We start from the raw sequence: 7167 nt of genomic DNA on the forward strand, positions 1-7167 counted from the left end.
TTCTGGCGGGTAGTGAAAAGCACGCCAACCATTCCATTCAATACCGGAATGAATAGAGTCCGGACTACCAATTATGGAATACAAAAGAAATCTCTATGCTACAAGCCAACATAGGAGCAACCTCCGAGCAAGCCAAGCAAACGTAGGCCTATTTTAAGTATCGCTTATTGTATGATGTACTTTTCGCCGCTTATCGTTCAAGTCTCCGTGTATTTAATCCGTTTCCATTACTATTCGTAGTTCTTTGAATCGTAGCTTCCGGTTTTGAAGCCGGAGTGGGCTAGTCTGAGGAGCAAACATAGGCCCGGGGCGATCAAGGTATCAATGGGGGTAGGCAACGGGATGAGACAAGCAATCTCCGGGGCGACGAAATTGTACAACAAGAGTCAGCCGTTAGCAAGACCTTTCGACCGAGATGTTGCTAGGGATAGGCTTTCTTGCGGATAGTATAGTCAAAGACCGTTCGGAAAAACCGGATTGAAGGTAGCGCGAAAAAGCTTAGTCTTGGGTAAATCATGGTAGGGCGGGAATTCTTTTAAGGAATCGAGTGAGGGCGGACTTCCTTACCGATGAGAAGGAATGGGGAGATGGGGACTAGACTACATGAACCTTCAGTTCGAAACTAGACCACATAGAAAGCTTCTCCATTTGCTGCTTTCTTAGTTTTCTTCTCGTACTCCCGAGGTAAGCGGGGGCATTGAAGGAAGAAACCGTGTTCTTGGCCATAAACTAGTAGGCGTGGAACCAATGTGTGTTGAGTATGCATTAGTTCGATTCTCTTATTCAGTTTCCTAAGTCAAGTACCGTGTTGTTGCGTTTAACGACTCGTTATCTGGAGTAGTATTTAGTCAACTTATCTACTATTATTAAGAGTAGAAAAGTAAAGTATAGGTTGGTTTGGGAGGGGATCAGTCAGGGGAGTTTCTATTTCATTTAACAAGAAAGGCATTCCCTTGTATGCTTTTGTGAGTTCTCCACTTCAACTTCCTGTTCTCTAAATCACCTATCTATAACCCTTACCTCCCGATTCTCTGTTCGGTTTATTACGTGAATGTTACGGTTTTTCCACCTTTATCATAAGGAGGACGTTACCCGATATAGTACCTTACCTAGCACGACTTTTGATTCTTTGAATTGGCGTATGGATAGAATTCGAATCCGTGAATGAGGTTGAATGTTATAGTTAGCGGCGTGCTTTCGCGGGTTATCAATATATGCACGATGATCGCGATGATAGTTAGCAATGCATTTCAACCATAGGTCGGTCTTTTCAGTAGGTCTTCTTGTAACCAACCACTTTGTCGGGAAAAAGACGTAGCCATCTTTTAACACATTACGCATCTTTTGACAAAAACACCAATAGTTTGTGAAAGAAAAGAACAAGTCAAGGTCGGGGCCGATGCTGGTGTGTTTGTTAAATTTTAACTCATGGAAAGGAAAAGAAATAAAATGGGTGGTCCACTATGGAATGGAATGGAAATGAAATAATTTTAAATGGTATGTATTTGGTAAACTAAGGAAAAAAAGTAAAAACTGGGGAAAGAAATAATCATGTTTATTTGCAAAAGCTATGGAAAGAAATAATTGTATTGTTGGGTCATGGGTGTATTAGTAGTAAGTCCCTATCTATTTCTTTTCCTTTCCTTTCCACAAAATTTTCAGGGTTCCTTTCCTTTCCACAAAATTTTCAGGGATTAGCTAAGAACACAAAATCTTTTCCATTTCCATGATTTTGTTTCCATATGGAAAAGTCCATTTCCGTTCCATAGATAAACAAATGCCTTAAAAACTATGGAAAATGGACCACTCTTATTTTTCTTTCCTTTCTATAGTGTTTCCATCATAACAAATACATCCTAAATCGTACAGCTGAAGAGAGTGAAGCCGGTGAAGCCGGGGCAGTCCCACTGGACAGAAGAATCTCGGTTTGCCAGGTTTTGACCTGCCCATCTAAGAGTTTGCTTTTCCCTTTTAGGTTAAGTTGGCGCCGCAAACCAAACAGTACAAGATAGAGGACTGCCCTTCCTCTCCTTTACCGATGCTCTTATTGTCATGCGGGCACACTGTTTAAATGAGGTCAAGGAAGATGATCCCTAGGTAACACATAAAGAAAGTAGAACGAGATGATCTATCTATGCGAGGTTCAAAATCCATAGGAAAAGGACTACCAACAGAAGAAGGAAGGTGGGTGGGAATAATCAATCAATAGAATCAGTGGAGGGGATAGAAGTAGACGGACAGAGACGAGTCCAAGATGGAAGGCTCTAATCAAGAGTTTTTTGTGTGCCAGTTGTGGGTTCGGGACCAGAAGAGCTCCTCTCTTGCTTTCGATTTCGATGTCTAAGAAGAGAGGGCTTCCCGGAAGTATTCATAGGATAGCCGCCCTCTTTCACACCCTGAGCTTCCCTTCTAAACGAAAGTCCGAAAGAGATTCTCTAGTCGCATACCCCCATAAAATAGGCTTTCACTCCACCGCCTCTCCTTTGGTCTATGATCTACTCTTCAAGACGTCTTTCCCTGTCATATTCATAGTTGGTCATTTTGAACAAAGGTCATTCACTAAACTCATCTCCGTAAAGAATGAAAAGGAAGGTAGGGTTTGTTTTAGGTCATAAAGGGAATATTTCTTCGCCTAAAAACAATTTCTCTTTTTACGGTTGGTTCTCTGGTTCTCAAAGAAAGGCATGGGCATCCAATTCCTCGGATTCGAAGAATCAAATGAATAAGTCTCATTCATATCTTCACTCGCTTGGTCTCTCTTCTCTTTTAGAGAAAAGATCGCTTTTAGGAATAGATTCCTTTTGAATCTGCGTGTGCCGGATCTCAGAAATAACTGAAGCTATTTCCCGGTCATCCTTACCCTTTCACAATCGTATAAAAAGGGGTGGATTTCCTTTCTTCGTTGAATATCATCCACCATCCTTCGCTCGTTCTTTTCCTTCTCCTCAACAAGAAACTCAACAGCACGCGCTCCACATGATGATTATTCATTTTCAGTGCCCTCTTTGCCTCCTTTTCTTTGTTGCCCATGCTCTTAAGTAGTAACATGAGTTCCTCGGGAACCTGGAGCTGTTTATTTAAATGGGAAAATGTGAGAGATAAGCTGAAGAATAAGGATTAACTCTTGATAAAGTGCAAGCAGATACAATTCCAAGAGCGCATAACCAGCAAAATAAAATTGCACTGAGATGACTGCAATAAAAACAGTAAGAACTTGAGAATGAATTTTGTATAAAACTGATAAACCAGCAAACTCAAACAGCAGTAAGATGAGTTCAACTCACAAACTAATACTAAAGCATAATAGTTGTTTGCTGGATATCAACAAACACAGAACCCAGTCTGCTACGCTGCTACATGCACTGTTTCAAGTTCCAACTATTGGGATTTCCATTGATTTTCGAGTTTGGTCATACAGCTTGTGCATGTAGAAGCACATCATGGTTTCCAGTTTCAGCATCTTAATGCGGATTTGGATCATGGTTTCCAGTTTCAGGGCATCATAATAGTGAAATTAGCATTAGTAGTTTACCGATTTTGTTTTTCATAATAGTGAAATTAGCAATACTTTTGTACCTTTCTCATCATTTAAGATTTTATTTCTTAACAACTCTCAATCCATTTATTCAGAGTCTTCTTATCATCAACTCAGACCCTCCCACAAATTTCCTTCTTTCGCATCTTCCGTCAATTAGAAGAAAAGAAATGTCATTAGCTATACATAAGATTAACTAAAGCAATTAAGTGATACAACACATTTTAATTAGGTTTATCGCCATTGGTCTTATCAAGAAAATATAATATGATGGCCAAAAGTATATATTTTTCTACACCTTTTAGTTTTCATGAATTACTTAAATATGATCGTATTTTTTATCTAGACAAATTTGACAGGTTACTTAATATATGAAATTTTTTTAGGTATATTTCTGAAAATTAAAAAAGTCTCATTCTTTTACTATTCGCTTCCCACAAAACCCAAACTTCACACTGTGCAGTCATTCAACTTTCGTTGTAATTTGAGAGGATTTAATATCTCTAACACAATGATAATTTTAAAGTATTGAATCGGATTAACAAACAAGACATATTCGGCCCAACAAATACAGACATCGAACTACACATACATGATATTACACTTCATATATAATATCAGTTATGATATTACACATTTACACAACCACCCCAAGTGCATAGTACGTGCCGTCACCCAGTAGGATATAAAGACCAAAAAAGTATTTGGTTTCAGGTTCGGTTCGGTTCCGGTTCCGACTTCCGAATAATTGGGTACCATGCACACCCAGTTTAAGGACAGGGGCAATATAATATGTTATTGGGCTAGGCAAACGTGCGGGAGCTTACAGTTGTACTTAACTAAGAGTTCCAGTCAGAAAAGGTTAACCCGTTGTGGTAAGTCTAGTACGACTCTTTATAAGATTGTGTTAACAGACCTGATGAAAATAAGAAAAAACAAGATTATAAGATCGCCAACTCTGAAAATTGAATAAACCTTCCATCTCCCTGCCATACACCGAACAGAAGATCTTGACACAGGTAGATTCTACGGCCATTGGAGTGTATCTATATATTCCAGCTGCTGTTTAAGAACACCTCCATATTTTTAATTTTTGGGTCTAGAGTTTCGGGGTTATTTTTTTATCCTGGAAAGGAGTTTATTTCCTCTTCGTTTTAAACCTGAGGAAATTGATTTTATAGGAATTCATTAAGTTCACCTGCCTGCTTTAGATAATATGAAGTCATAATTGGAACATTAAATCTATTTAACCAGAGCTTCATCGTAATCTTGTATGGAGAGAAAAATAATATAAAAATTTGGAAGAAGAATGCTCTGTTATTCACTTTATTGTTTGGGTTTATTTAGGGATTGATCCTATTTATTTAGGAGTATTTAAGGATTGGTCCTTAAAATTATCTATTATTAGATTTTAGTCCTATTTTTATCGATTGATTTTGAGTCGTCTCAATTGACCGTGGTCAAACTATTTTATAATAATATAATTTTCATTTTTTATCAAAATGGCTAAACTACCCTTTAGCGTGTTTCACATGTGAGTTTAGAGAGTCGTTGAAAATGGCCAAACAATAATAGACACGTGTCAAAAATCTTTGGGTGCAATAGTTCCACCTTTGGTTCGACCTAACAACCAATTTCCACACCTATTCGATCCTCTGGAACCCCCAACGCATAATGTAAGCACTCATTACGACCTAAATTGCAATTGAATTGAACAGTAGATTCATTCTAACTTAATCATCTTTACAAACCATTTCTCTAACAGCAGCTTGCTTTGCTTCCTCCTTCCGGCTTCTCTCATCGATGGGACTCCCATCAAAAGTTCAAGAACTTCGAGAAAGAATCGAATGACTTTTTTGTGTTATTGTTATCAATGTTAGAAGGAGTGCAATTAATAGATGCGGGAGCTACTACACTTGCTTCAGCGGGAGCTGTTGTCGGTATTTTTTTTTTCTCTCGTTGGGCGTGGAGAAGCATTGGGTACCCCATTTGCCGATGGGAACCCCAATTTCTTTTACGATGGACAAGGTAAAGGGTGCTTTCTTTACTTTGGAATGGAATCGCGCTTCCATAAGTTCATTCCCTTCCCAAAGAATCAACCAATGAGGATTTTACTCAAGTCTTAGGTGGACAAGGTAAGTACCCGGGAGTTTTGCTTTCGAACTTACTTGTTGGAATGGAAGCTCAAGCTGCTTCCATTATACTAATAGCTCGATATGCATTCCGAGTTCAACTTCGAAGTTCATTTATGCTCCCATTAAAACTAGTAAAATTGTAAATTATAGTTGGGTATAAAGTATAAAATGTCGTTATAAATTATAAATTATATATTACTTATGAGCTTATAAAGCGAGTAGCTTTACTCAAGTCTCTCAAACTAGAATCGCTCATACTTTTGTGCGAACGAGTTTGAGTCGAGGCCTTCGACGAGCCGAGCTCGAGGCTTCGACTTCGATGACAACTAGGGGTGACCTTATAAAAACGGACTGGGCCAATGCTCCCTTCACCGCCTCATATCAAAAATTCAATGCGGATGCTTGTAATTGGTCTTTTGGAACCTCTTCTTGTAGTTCACAGACAACCTCTTCTACATCTAATAATAGTGCAGGTTGGTTATCACAAGAATTAGATTCAACAAGCCAAGAGAAAATGAAATGGGCGCAAGACAATTACATGATCTGCAACTATTGCACTGATGCAAAATGCTTTCCACAAGGACTACCAGCCGAGTGTTCTAACACTAATATGTCTTAGACTGCGATGACACGTGTCTATTGTTTGACCATTTCAACAACTCTCTAAAGTCACATGCTGAAGGATAGTTTGGCCATTTTGATAAAAAATGAAAATTATATTATTATAAAATGGGTTGACCATGGTCAACTAAGACGACTCAAGATCAATCGATAGAAGTAGGACTAAAGCCTAATAATCGATAATTTTAGGACCAATTCCTAAATACCCTTAAATAAGTAGGACAAATCTCTAAATAACCCTTATTGTTTTTATGTAATTGCACATGCTAAAGTCATCCTTTTTAGAAAATCAAAATGTTGGACAAGATTATTGCTTCTTTCCTGGAAATTATTCACATGAAGGAACCAGTTATGCCAAACAGGATTTTAGCTCTTTGCCTTAACCAATTCTAAGCCACATAGTCTCCTTTCTTCCAATGGAAGAAGCGCTAAGAACCACTATTCTTTCTACAAGTTGGAGAAACGTTTGCTCATCTCTTTCTAATTTGGAATTCAGTTTTACTGAATTTAGAAGGAAGCCACAAAGAGACTATACGGATTTCAAGTGTATTGTCTTTGACACGCTTTCTCATCATGATGGGTCAGACATACACAAGTTCAAACTCGAGGTGACTTCTCTCCCTATTCAGATGTACACTATCGAACATGATACCAATCCCTTTCCCAAAACTGATATCAATGAGTGGATCTCTTTTGCTGTACAACACAATGCCAAAGAGATTTATCTTGAATTTGATTCAACAAAACCTGTAAGTCTTCCATGTTGCCTCTTTACATCTTGAAGCATTAGAGTTTTATCTTTCAAATTCGTCAAGCTTAATTTGCCTTCTGTTATTCATCTTCCCAACCTTCAACAATTGCATCTCGAGAGGGTAA

This window comes from Coptis chinensis, chromosome 3, assembly GCF_015680905.1.
Source record: "Coptis chinensis isolate HL-2020 chromosome 3, ASM1568090v1, whole genome shotgun sequence".
In the NCBI taxonomy this organism is placed as follows: domain Eukaryota; kingdom Viridiplantae; phylum Streptophyta; class Magnoliopsida; order Ranunculales; family Ranunculaceae; genus Coptis; species Coptis chinensis.